This window comes from Ursus americanus, chromosome 3 (assembly GCF_024610735.1).
Source record: "Ursus americanus isolate L20-20 chromosome 3, mUrsAme1.1.p, whole genome shotgun sequence".
NCBI classification, from domain to species: Eukaryota; Metazoa; Chordata; class Mammalia; order Carnivora; family Ursidae; genus Ursus; species Ursus americanus.
Genome location: NC_142129.1, coordinates 76,903,269 through 76,917,217, shown reverse-complemented (window position 1 = coordinate 76,917,217; position 13,949 = coordinate 76,903,269). Strand labels below are relative to the sequence as shown.

Here is a 13,949-nt window from a genome sequence, read left to right as displayed (position 1 = left end):
CCTGTTTCAGTCTTGGTAGTTTATAGGTTTCCAGGAAGGCATACATCTCTTCCAGGTTGCTTAATTTATTGGCATAAAGGTGGTGATAAAAGTTTCTAATAATCCTTCCAATTTCATTGGTGTTGGTTGTGACCTCTCCCTTTTCATTCTTAATTTTATTAATTTGGGTCCTTTCTCTATTCTTTTGGATAAGTCTTGCCTGTGGTCTGTCAATTTTATTAATTCTTTCAAAGAACTAGCTTCTAGTTCTGTTGATCTGCTCTACTGTACTCCTGGTTTCTAATTCATTGATTTCTGCTCTAATCTTGGTCAACTGCCTTCTTGTGCGTGGATTAGGCCTGTCCCTCTGTTCCTGTTCCAGCTTCTTGAGGTGAGAATATAAAAACTTCATTTTAGATTTTTCTATTCTTTTGAGTGAGGCTTGGAAGGCTATGTATTTTCCCCTTAGGACTGCCTTTGCAGTATCCCATAGGTTTTGGACCGTTGTGTTTTCATTCTCGTTGGTCTCCATAAATTGTTTAAATTGATTTTTGATTTCCTGGTTTATTGAATCATTCTCGAGCAGGATGGTTCTTAGTCTCCAAGTGTTTGAGTTTCTTCCAAATTTTTCCTTGTGGCTGAGTTCCAATTTCAAAGTGTTGTGGTCTGAGAATATGCAGGGAATAGTTTCAGTCTTTGGTATCAGTTGAGACCTGTTTTGTGACCCAGAACATGGTCTATTCTTGAGAATGTTCCATGGGCATTAGAATAGAATGAGTATTCTTTGGTTCTGGGGTGTAGTGTTCTATATATATCTATGAGGTCCAACTCGTTGAGTATGGCATTCAAAGCTCTTGTTTCTATGTTGGTTTTCTGCTCCGGTGCTCTGTCTATTGCTGATAGTGGAGTGTTGAGGTCCCCTACTATTAACGTATTTTTATCTATATGTCTCTTTATTCTGGTTAAGAGTTGGCTTGTGTATCTCGCTGCTCCCCTGTTGCGGGGCTTAGATATTTATACTTGTCATATCCACTTGTTGGATACATCCTTTAAGAATAATATAGTGTCCTTCTATATCTCTAACTACAGTCTTTAGTTTAAAATCCAATCTGTCTGATATGAGAATTGCTACCCCAGCTTTCTTTTGAGGTCCGTTGGCATGAAAAATGGTTTTCCATCCCTTCACTTTCAGTCTGGATGTATCTTTATGTTCAAAATGAGTCTCTTATAGACAGCAAATGGATGGGTCATATCTTTTTATCCAATCTGCAACCCTGTATCATTTATGGGAGCATTTAGGCCATTCACATTGACAGTGATTATTGAGAGGCATGATTTTAATGTCATGTTGCCTATAAAGTCTTTGTTTCTATAGATTGTAACTTTCTGTTCTGATCACTCTTGGGGCTTTTTTACTTTTATAGAACCCCCCTTAATATCTTCTGTAGGGCTGGTTTTGTGGTTACAAAAGTGGTCAGTGACTGGCGATTCTGGAAGGTCCTTATTTCTCCATCAATTCTGAATGACAGCCTTGCTGGATAGAGGATCCTTGGCTGCATGTTTTTCTCTGAAAGAGCTTTAAAACTGCCCTGCCAACCCTTTCTCTCATTCCAGGTCTGTGTAGACAGACCTAATCCTGATACTTTTGCCCTGGTACGTGAGAAATTTCTTTGCCCTGGCAGCTTTCAATACTGTATCCTTGGATCTAATATTTGCAAATGCACTATGACGTGACGTGGCGTAGGTTTGTCATGGTTGAGCTTGGGAGGGGTCCTCTCTGCCTCTTGGACATGAATGCTTGTTTCCTTTGCTAGATTAGGGAAGTTTTCAGCTACAATTTGTTCAAATATCTCTTCTAGACCTCTCTTTTTCTCCACCCCCTCGGGGATGCCGATGATTCTGACACTGGAACGTTTCTTTGAGTCAGTAATCTGTAATCTACATTCTTGAGATTGGATTTTTTTGAGCCAAGTTTCTGTTTTAGCTTTTTCTTCTACCATCCCATCCTCCAATTCGCTAATTCGTTCTTCTGCCTCATTTATCCTGGCCAGCAGAGCACCTAGTTTTGACTGCATTTGATTCATAGCATTTTTAATTTCTGCCAGATTCACTCTCATTTCCACCCTTAGAGATTCTATATTCTTGTTAATATTTTTTTCAAGTCTACACATCATCTTGACCATTGTTACTCTGAACTCCATTTCTGATAATTTGGTTATATCCATATCCATCAGTTCTGTGGCAGAAGCCACAGACTCATTGTCTTTTCTTTGCTAGGGGGATTTCTCCTTCTCGTCATTCTGATGAGGAGAGGTTGCGGGGTTATCCAGAGCCCAAATTATTGACCAGGACCCATGCAGTGTGCACTTGTTTTATAGGGACCTTAGGGATGTGGGCTTCTTGATTTTTCAGCCTGCCTTCTGGGGGAGGGGCCTGCCACGCTGATATTCAGGCAACCCTGTTTGGGTAGAGTCTCCCTGTCCTCTGCGAGGGGGGATGGGGATGGGCACTATGTAAGCCGGTATTTCCGGGGTTTTGTTCTCTGGCGGCTTTCCCTGGCGGTTTGCTGTGCCTCTTCTGAGAGTCAGAGTAGCAGTGGCCGAATCCCAGCCTCTGTCTCAGAACAGAAAGATCGCAGTCCGCTCTCCACTGAGCTCTTCTGGCATCTTTAACTCTGTTTCTGTTGGTGCTGCTAAACCCTGCAGCGTCCTGGGATGTGCACCCCACAGCCAGTGTCCCAGCCCTCACTTCCAGGGCCGGCGTGTCTCTGTCCTTTGTGTTTCTAACGCCGCCAGCCACCAGCCACCCCGTGCTCTCCGGAGCTCCATTTCAGTGTGGTTCGTGCACTCCGGAGCTCCGGTTTTCAGTCTGGTCATGCGCGTTCCTGGGCCCCTGGTCTCAGTCTGCTTTCTCCCGGGTGCTGGTCCGAGAGTTCAGCCTGCTCCCCAGTGCAGGTGGCTACCGCTTCCCGGCGCCCGAGCGTGGAGGCTCCCTCCCCCTTCCGTTTATCTTCCGATATCTGTGCTGGAGATGTCCGTTTGTATAGGTCCAGGTGTATCTTCCTACGTCTCAGGCTGGTTCCGTGGGTGTTCAGGATGGTCTGGTACCTCTCCAGCCCGACTCAGGGGACCAGGAGAAAAAGGGGACCCCTACTCCTCTGCCATCTTAACTCCTCCCCCTGAAAATGGCTAATTTATATTTAATTATTGAACTTGTATAATTATAAGCTTATAGCTTTTGTCATAATTTTTGCATAATGCTCTCTTTAACAAGACAAAAGTAATTGTCATCTAGGTTAGCATACTGAAGGTTTGCAGTATGAAATACAGTCTTCATATATTATTAATTGTAAAAACTAACCCTTAACAAAGGACCTATTAAGCATTTTTAAGTATGGGAACTCAAAAATTACACTACATCTTGAAGAAAGAATAAAAAGCTAAATACTGAAAATCACAATTACAACATCCAATATTACCATCTCTTTTCTTTGAAGTTACAAGAGCAATACAGTATTATCAAGGACCAAATAGCAGCTTTGTTGGAACAGACGACATGATTTAAGACTAGCTGGAATGTACCACGGACTGCCATGAAAATAGCTGGAGTAATAAAGTTCTAAATCAAAACTACAAGATACTATTATCAAGAGCACACAGTTTGGCATAAATAAAAAACATTGTCAAACTTTCTTCATAATCATTTCAACTCACTGTTCATTTTTATATTAAATAATTATCCCTACAGGCAAAAAAAAAAAAAGATTCAACCAGTAGAATCCAAGATCTCATTAAAGAAGCTACTCCTACCTAACCTTTACTCATTTTGACACTTTCACTTACTGACCCCATTTGTGAAGTATGAGCCATAAAATAAAACAAAATACCCATTTAAAGTGGCTACTACCTTCTCACGTTCTTAAAAAAAACATTTAGAATACATTTTCAGAAAGTATTACAAGAATAAAAAGATATAATAAAATTTAAATGAAATTGTAGTGATTTGTTAGTCTTCTCTATCTTCTGGGAATCTTTCAGCTTTTCTTTTTATGAGCCATACTGTAAAGGGTTTAAATATCTGAAGAATATGCTCAAGTGGACAAGTAAATACTTTTTAGATAATGAGAGTGCTGTATCTTTAGAGATATCTTCCAGACGAGGCCCGAGATTAAGAGTATTTAAGTTGCCTATTTCACCCTCAATAAGGATTATCTTTCAGGTGGAGTATTTCAAATCACGCATGTAGTGATCACTGGAATGTAACATAAGTGTTTTAAATAGTAACTAAAGAATTTTATGATTGCCAGTGGAAGCACCTCTTCAAATAACTAGAAAATTATATTCTTGATCAAAGAAGACAAAGGCCAGTTCTCGCCTTTCAGGGAGCAGAGTAACCTGGCGCATTCTTTACGGACAGCACCATGGCCTATAGCTATACTCTGGGAACTCCATCGATGTATTTGCTTTTGTTTGCCCGTGACTTTACTTCCTTGCTAAGGGTGACTGATAAACAAAGACATTAAGCAAGATATTGAACAGTTAATAGCTATCTTTGTATACTCAAGATCACTGGTGGAAAATTGAGCTACCTCTGTCGAAAGCTAGCAAAATTTGTCTTATAAAAATTCCACCAGTAGTGGGTAAAGAGATTCAATTTCTCACGAAGAAACTAGACCTTGCCTTCAAAAAATTTCACCAACATTTTGTAAATGCAGGTAGTCTATGCATACAGAGGGTTTTTAAACCCTAGAACAGCTGTGGTTAGGTAGGTGGCTGTTCCAGGTGATGAGAACATTCACTACTGGCTCTAGCTAGTAGAGCTGGGATTCAGTATTACCTGAAAGGGGGCTGATAAAAGGCTGAGCAGCGTGATGGAGACCCAACCAACCTGTGGGGAATCCATGGAACAGAAACCTAGGCAGAGATACTTCTACAGAAATCAAGCATTCTCTCAGAGACAGATATTCAGCTCTCATCATACGAAGCATGTTTTAAAAGGGATTCATGTGGCTAATAGGTATGCTAACACATTTCTCAGAGTCAAAGGGATGTGAGCTTCAGCGATAAAAATCAGGGACTTGCCACTAGTTAGTCATCTCTCCTCTCTTGCCTCGCTCCACCACTGATTTTATCTGATTATACTTTCCTCCCTCCATTTGTAGTCACTACCACACAGTAAGGGAGAGAACAGTTGCCTGCAGGCCCAGGGCTGTGCTGTATCTGGGCAGAGCTCTTGCAACCTGGGGAAAATTACCCTTCCAGCACTATTTCGGAGAACGAAGGGTCCTAACTCTGATGATCCTGGGATGCATCTCATGCCCAACCTCTGAATCTAATTCTGTGTTCAGGGATATGGAATACTGTGATTGACCACTATGCCAAGAAGAGGGGAGTGATTTTTGAGGTCTTGATTGTCAGCCTCTCTAAAGCTACATGGATTCAGGAGTAGCGCCCTGAAGAAAAGGAGTTACTCTTGGCTGCTAAGGGAATGGGACAACCACCATCGCATGCCAATATGCTTAGACGACACAGATAAACAGGATGGGCGAAATGGAAAGATGGTCAATTTGAGGTCCTCTAGATGCTCAAGGCTTTCTTTGGAATATTCGGAGCCAGCACGATGACAAAGGCGATTTTCACATCTGGTTGGTGATCTGAAGGTGCTATGATGAGCACTGCTCAAGTAAGGACTGGTTGGAAATTCTTAGGAACAGAAATGACCATGCTATCATGATGGAAGATATTAACAGTGTACAAAATATTTAGGGTTCAAAATAAAAGTATGTATTTATTTGTTGAGAGGCAATATGACAACAAACACTGAAAGTTTCTTTATGAACTTTTCTAGTTCCAGCCCTGATGCTTTTTATCTTTGTGGTCTTGGGCACATGACTTAACTTTTGAGTTTCCATTTCTCGTCTGTAACATCAGCAATCTTCTTCGTCTTACAGTATTTTTATGAGGAATCAAATAATATGTTAAAAAACATTAAAACTAGAAAATACAGTTTAAATACAATGCACTATTAATTCCATTAAAAAGGAGGATCATGGGTCACACAGTGATTGTCACAAAAACTGAACCATCCACTTGCCTAAATGAACTTAAAAAAATGCATCTAGAAGTTACCGGACATGGAGATAACATCTTAATGCCCTGGGACTGTACTTACTGATGGTCAGATCCGCCTCCTTCTAAGCCTTCTGTGTCTTAGTTTCACTGCCTCGATAATTCTATTTATGTAGTATTAAATATGGAAATCATGCAATTTTTTTAGGTTGGCACATATTTCCATTTCACTGACACAGTGCCCTCAACTATGCATTAATTGTTCCAACTTTTTCCTAAGCTCTAAAGTTGATACTATACCTTTTTTTTTTTTAAGTGGCCCTTACTCGGGGCTTGAACTCATGACCCTGAGGTCCAGACCTGAGCTGAGATCAAGAATCAGATGCTTAACTGACTAAGCCACCCAGGTGTCCCGATACTATACCTTTCAATCAGACTTGGTTAAGTCAATTATGGAAGGATCATAAAGGAGAACACTATATAGCCATTAAAAAGCAGGAATAAGTTTTGTTTGTTGTGCATGGAATAATTTCCAGAATATTTATATTTTTAAATTAAGATTCTAGTAAGTATAGCATGAATCCAATGTGTTTGTGGCAACATATAAATTTTATATTAAATATATATTATATTATATATTATATCATATATATTACATATATTATAAATTTGATTCATGGGTGTACATATGCATTACACATATGTACAGACATACGTATGCCTATACATACACATACTCATTTTTCCCTCAAACTACTATGGATTTTTTTTTTTAAAGATTTTATTTATTTATTCAACAGAGATAGATAAATGTGACTTTTTAAAAATTAGCATGTGTTGCTGATTGTTATTTCCTCTGGGTAAAACCATGTACACATTAAGGCAACATGAAGGAGATATTTCAATGCAAATTTTAAGACAATATTTAAAAAAACAAATCTGGGATTTTTTTTTTTTAGCATTTGAGGTTTCTGTATTTCATCACATCTTTATTTTTACTTGTTATAGTCGTCGACTTTTTTTTTTTTTTTTTTAAGACAGAAGATGGAGCTAGGAAGCTGTTCTCACATTCTAGGAAATAGGATTTAACCAACACTGACAGACATGAGAATTTAGGAAACCCATATATTCAACTGCCTTTCCCCTCCAGAACTGAATATTTTCAAAGTATCTTTCTCATTTTCAATGTCTCTCTCTGACACATTCAACGTCTCAGTGTCCTCGGGCACGAGCTTCAAGACGGCAGACACCAAGTCTGCTCGTTCTACTTTTAGAGACAGGCACTTAGCAGAGTGACTGGTATATAATAAGAATTCAATAAACAGTTTCTGAAAGTATGAATGAATTTATGAATGGACTGAATAACATACAGCAAAATGTAACCTCTTCTTTATGAGGAGAAACAAGTTTGCTATGATGGAAACAATCTAATCAGGAATTCTCGAAACCTGGGATCTACTTTCTTCCCTGCTCTTGCTGTCTCTGACTTATTCTCAAAACTTCAGTTTACTAAGAAAATAAAATAAAAAGGGGAGAGATGATTGTCTATGATTTTGAAGTCCTTCCTGGTTTTTAGGTATAATCTACATGAGATTCTTACCCATTTCAAAAAACAAAAATAAAATAAATGTAAGGTACAGTCTTGCTTTGCTTACGTTAATTTGTTAGTAAGTACCATGTGACCTGTAAGATAAGGAACTCTCACTAGCACTTCTGTTCTCTATCTTTAATGCAGATGAATTAATTCTCACAGGCTTTTCTCATTCACCCCCTACAGACCCTCTAGGATTTCTTCCTCTCTCACATGCTTTTCTCATTCACGCCCTACAAACGTCTAGGATTTCTCCCTCTCCCAAACATAAATAATTATACCAAAAAGCTATTCCATAATAACTTCTAAATCTTTGTCTCCTTTTCTTCCTCCCCCTCAGCCTAATATTACCTGAATTTCCTAACGGCATCATGGGAGTCCCAAAATTTACAATCAAAAAGAAAACCTCCCCTCTCTCACCTCAATTTCTGTTTGAGTCAGGTGTGGAAAGAAGACAAGCAAGGTCAGGAGATAAGAGAGGAAAACAAACGCCACAAAGATCCTTCATCTGAGACAAAACAGGGAGAAGAGGAGTTTTAATTCCCTCTTTCACCCAAAAAAGGATTACTTCACCCCAGGGGAAGTTACCTTCATCTGAAACTTCCTTCTCTTCTCTTATTCTGCTTAGTTCAGATATGAATAATTGAAAAGGCAGAAAGGGAAAAGTACTGAGTTAGTGGAACAGCTGTTGGTGAAATGGCCTAGGCACTAGGCGTGGATAAGATCCTTGGCTGCCTGCCTTTCCCGCTGTGCTGTAGGCCATGGCCCTAACGAGGAGCTCACTTTCCTTTGTAATATCCATGATGGCATTTCTGGAAGAACTTCTTGCCTCTGGAGTTCTCCTCTTTATCCCAACTGCTATCAGTAATTCAAATATTATTCTATGTAACAAATTCCAAAAGAATTCAGTGCAGCTCCCCTTTTAAGTCTATGCAAATTTTAGGTAATTTAGTGCAGCTTTCAAACTTTTCACACCATGCTCACAGGTAACAAATAGATTTCACTTCACAGCCAATACACACTTAGACATAAAATATGTATCTGAAAACAAGGTTCCACAAAACAGTTCACACTTTTACTACATGCAATACATACACATTGATATTTTCTTTCCTTTTTCTTTCTTTTTTTTTTTTTATCCCAGATCTAAAAAATAAATAAAACACTGGCTGGGCCAATTAAATCACAATCTCTTTGGCGTGAGGAGCAGGCGTTAAGTTTTTATGGCGTTCCTCCCGGTGATTCCCACCTGTAAGTAACTTCGGGACCCACCCTTCCAAAGGGTTTTCAGGTGTATCTCTTAGATTTTTGAGTAATATAATCTTATCATTTGTATGTAAGTTTGTATCTTTCCATTTACAATCATACTTTTGTTTCTTGTTTTTTTGTACTTTGCAGAACTTTCTTTTTTTTTTTTTTTTTTTTTAAGATTTATTTGAGGGAGAGAGAGCTCCCGCAAGCCGCATGCATGGGGGGAAGGGCGGACGGAGAGACTCTTCAAGCAGGTTCCCCAACGCGAGAGCCCCATCTAGGGCTCCGTCTCACAACACTGACATCATGACCTGAGCCGATAACAACAGTTCAGTGCTTAACCAACTGAGCCACCCGGTGCCCCCCTCCCCCGAATTTGTAAAAGAATATGAAAGAGTAATAGAAACAAGGATCTATTAAAAAATAAAACAAAAACTGGCCTTTTCCAGTTGCGGAGCCGCAAGGTGAGGAAGTCTTGTCTATGCCTGCAGCCATGCAGTCCAAGGGAGGTCTGCAGTCTACACATGTCTTCAGATAAAAGAAAACTGCCACACCGTGGCACACTGCAAACGTGGCAAATGCCTCATCAAAGCGAACGTGAGACCCCCTAATCCAGTCATACTTGCTTCAGTAGAAGCTACTGGGCCTGTTCTGCTTCTGCGCAATGAGCTATTCCCTGGCGAACCTCTGCGTCTGCGTGAAGGGAGTGGTCACGTGGCCCAGATTTCTACAATCCTCCAATTCATCTCAGACTGGAGAGTAGCCCATTGCCAGGAACACATGGATGAGGCTTCCAAAAGAGTTATCAAAGACATCCTCATCTAATATGACCAGATCCCGCTGGTAGCTGATCCCTGTTGCTGCTAATCCTGAAAGTTCGGAGGCCTTGGTGCCCGTGCTTGCTACCAGAAATCCTACAAATAAACGCACCATGAGGATCAGTGTTCACCTTTATAATAAACAGTGGCTGGGGCATTTAAGCTTCCGCAGTTAAATAAAACCCTGACTGTGGTCTATAAATTGACTGCATATTCTATTAAAACAGTCAAAATTCCCAGTTTGTAACTCAACTGATCTAGAACTGGAGTCAGCGAACTACGGCCCAGAGGCCAAATGAAGTCTGCCACCTGTTTTGTAAATAAAGGTGTCCTGGCGCACACCACACCACGTGTTAATGCATGATCTCTGGCTGCTTTCCTGCCAACAGTGGCAGAGTGGAGTAGTTGTGACACAAAGTCTAACCTATTTCTTACTTGACTTTACAGAAAGTTGGCTTCCCCTCCTTGTTAAAATAAGTATTTTGCCTTAGGATGGATGGAATTAGAGTAAAAAGCTAAGTGGTTAGAAAAGGAATCAGAATCCAAATTTTGAATAGTCTTGGATTTCAAGCTAGGGACTGGATTTTATTGCAGGAGCAATAATAAAGCACTCCCATGTAGGAGTAAGACTCTTTTCTGATTAACAGTCTCCAGCTGGGTTCTGAAACCCTGAAAATATAGCACATTAGGCAGGGATGAAATTATATCTTGTTTCTAGTGCATTTCTAATCTCCAATAGATCATGTTCCCTGTGAATCCACTAACTATGAGCTATGTGCCTCGCTTTGACTGTGAAACTCTTGAATTTATAACCTTCCTATTTTTAGATAAAGATTCCTGCCCCAGTCTCATAACTGAGTTTCATAACTCTAGACCATATTCATTGAGCATTAAAAGCAGAGTTCCCTTGTTCTCCAAGGAGTGGTGGTGTTGGGGGTCAACTATGTTTCCTGTCTAAAGCTGTTATGGTTTTGACAGTACATAAAATAAGCAGCAAGCCCATTAAATTAAAGGTGGTCAAGAGACCAGTAAAAGAAGCTCCTTTTTTTTTTTCAAGCAGGTTAATTAATTCATTAAGCCTACATGGTAAATATTTACACTATTCATCTATCTATTAAATATATTTGGCTTTCAGTTATCACAGTAGCCATAGAGTTTTTAAAAGCAACTTCGATTCTATTTACACTTGCTTCAAAGACATCATTAAAGACCTGTCATTATATAACATAATAAAAAATTTAAAAAAATGTACTGCATTTGAAAATAATAAACTGCATTTTATTAAAAATTTTATAGTGCAAATAAAAAAAATAAAGACCTGTCATTGACCTTGAGAATGACTACTAAGGGCACGTTTTACTGATGTTATAATCTAAAGCTGCATTTATGTAGCTTTTCATATTCTAAAAGGTATGGTAAGACATATATGTCTGAGGCAAAAGGTCTCAATTAATTATTTTAATGTTTTGTTTTCTTTGCCAGGTGGGGTTTTATTAACAGAGGTTAGAAAAATAGATCTTCACAACATGCAGCAGAGTAAATACATTTAGCTTACAAATAAAGGTCCTATAAATGGTTTGTGAAAAGATTTCTAAAAGAAAAAAAATTTCAAAACTGTTATAATTAAATTTGCATTATACATAAAGAAAATGAAGGTGGTTTCAAAGAGAATGGTTATGTGTCAGAAGAGAGATGTGGAGAATGCAGAAAGATTAATAAAACCAAGCAGGATCTCATTAATCAAACATCTCCAAGTGGAACGAATGATTTGATTTGAATTTGCCTCTATTTACACCAATGATGGAATCTGCTTTTTTTTGTGAAGCAGCCAAAATGTCAGCTTGATAAATGGGGCAATTTTTTCAAAAGTACCTACGCTGTAGTTTTTTACTACGTTGATGAATGTAATAGTAAAACCAAGATTAATTATTTGCTTAAAAAACTTAAATGAAGCTTTGATCACTTTAACTAAGAATATTTGATTTTTTTAATGAATTGACCAAGTAAAAACTTTAAACTCAACAACTGTTTAAAGGACTGAGCATACAGGGAAATAACCACAGCATCAAATGATTTAGGTTGGCCAGGAGAACATCTTAGACCAACTAAGACAATTATCAGTTACTAATACCATATTTAGGATTTTGAATAATTGATAACAATTTATAAAAATAGAGTCATTGCCTGTATATTTCTGGTGTGATATAAACATCCTCCAGGAATGTTTGTTTCTTTTTTCCTGAATCACATGAAAAATATGATAAAAATGGATGTCCAAGCCTACCTAAAACAAAAGAAGTAAGCAAATAAAAAAAAAAAAATCTTGCCTGGGGCGCCTGTGTGGCTCAGTCAGTCAAGCCTCTGACTTTGGCTTGGTCATGATCTCAGGGTTCTGGGATCTAGCCCCGTGTCAGGCTCCCTACTGAGTCTGCTTGTCCCTCTCTGCTGCTACCCCCGCTCGTGCTATCTCTCTCAAATAAGTAAAATCTTAAAAAATTGTTTAAACAATTTTGCCTATAGGGACTCCTGGGTGGCTCAGCTGTTAAGCGTCTGCCTTTGGCTCAGGTCATGATCCCAGGGTCCTGGGATGGAGCCCCCATCGGGCTCCGTGCTTGGCGGGAAGCCTGCTTCTCCCTCTCACACTCCCCTTGCTTGTGTTCCCTCTCTCACTGTCTCTCTTTGTCAAATAAATAAATGAAATCTTAAAAAAAAAAATCTTGCCTATAAAACAGCTCAGTTAGGTTTTTAAATAACCAGATACATTGGGATACTTTTGAAAACCGTTGCAAACTTTACAATAACAATTTGAGATTACTGTCAAATGAAAATAACTATCCAAAACAACAACAAAAACAAACAACAACAAAACAGTATTCCTAGTACTGTTAGTAACATCCCCAGTGGGGCGCCTGGGGGGCTCAACTGGTTAGGCAGCTGCCTCCAGCTTAGGTCATGAACCTAGGATCCAGGGATCAAGCCCAGCATGGAGCCCTGCATGATATCCCGCAGAGCCCCCCATAGAGCCCTGCACTGGGCTCCCTGCTCCTGGGGAGTCTGCTTCTCCCTCTCCCTCTGTGCCTCCCACCCCCCCACCCTGCTCATGTGCACACACTCTCGCTCTCAAATAAATAAATAAATAAAATCTTTAAAAACAAAACCAAACCAGCCCCAGTGGCAGTGATCTCGCTGGCAATCTAGTAAAGAAGAACTTTTGCTGCTAATTTTATTATAGGTTTTCTATGAAAGTATCCAGTATTTAGTTTCTATTTTATTCAAAGTTATACATTGTTTGGACTACATTTTATCCCCCCCAAATTCATACACCGAAACCCTAACCCCCAATGTGTATTTGGAGATAGGGCTTTTGGGAGGTAATTAGGTTAAATGCGCTCTTAAGGGTGGGCCCTAATCTAATAGGATCGGTGACCTTATAAGGGGAAGAGAACAAGATCTCCCTTGCCACCTCCTAACCCTGTAAGGACAGAGGAAGAAGGCTGCCATTTAAAAGCAAGGAAAAGAATGCTCACCAGAAACTAAATCTTGATCTTAGACTCCTCAGCCTCCAGAACTGTGAGAAATAAATACATTTCTGTTGCTTAATCTGTCCTGCCTATGTTTCTTGTTAGAGCAGCCCAAGCTAAAACATATATGTTCACACTTGTAGTCAAGTAATTCTGCAATATGTTATGAAAAATTGCCATGCCTCCACACCGCAGCTCTGCCCACATTCCAATTCCCAATCATTAGAGCAGTGGTTTTAACTAGGGAAAACCAACCCTCCCTCCATCCCCTGACCTTTGGGGGCCATTTGGCAATGTCCTGAGACATTTTGGTTACAGCTAATGGGGGAGAGGAGAGATGGATGCTATTGACATCTAGTGGGTAGAGGGCATGATGCTTTTAAACCTTTTGCAATGTGCAGGATAGCTCTGCACAACCAAGAAGCATCTGGCCCAAAATGTCGATAATGCCCAGGTTAAGGGACATTGATTATAAAGAGTCACTTTTAAGCTATAACTTTTTAATGTTTATCTTCAAATCTTTAAATAAGATGGTTGTTTTGCTGTTTCTTAATTTTTCTTTTTAAAAATAATTGTATTAAGGTACAATGCACATACCATACAACTGTATATGTATATACATATGTACAGTAAGTGTATGATTAAACGGTTTTTTAGTATATTCACAGATGAGTACAATTATCACCACAGTCAATTTTAGAACACTTTCATCACCTCAGAA

The 13,949-nt window shown here is 39.3% G+C and overlaps 1 protein-coding gene and 1 pseudogene across 1 annotated transcript in view; one reads left to right on the top strand and one right to left on the bottom strand.

Annotated features, from left to right (window-relative positions):
- SEMA3E (semaphorin 3E) overlaps positions 1-13,949 on the bottom strand; it is a 242,223-nt gene that overhangs the window by 142,581 nt on the left and 85,693 nt on the right. The gene's annotated exons all lie outside the window — the stretch shown is intronic.
- Positions 9,383-9,813, top strand: LOC123789345 (small ribosomal subunit protein uS9 pseudogene; annotated as a pseudogene).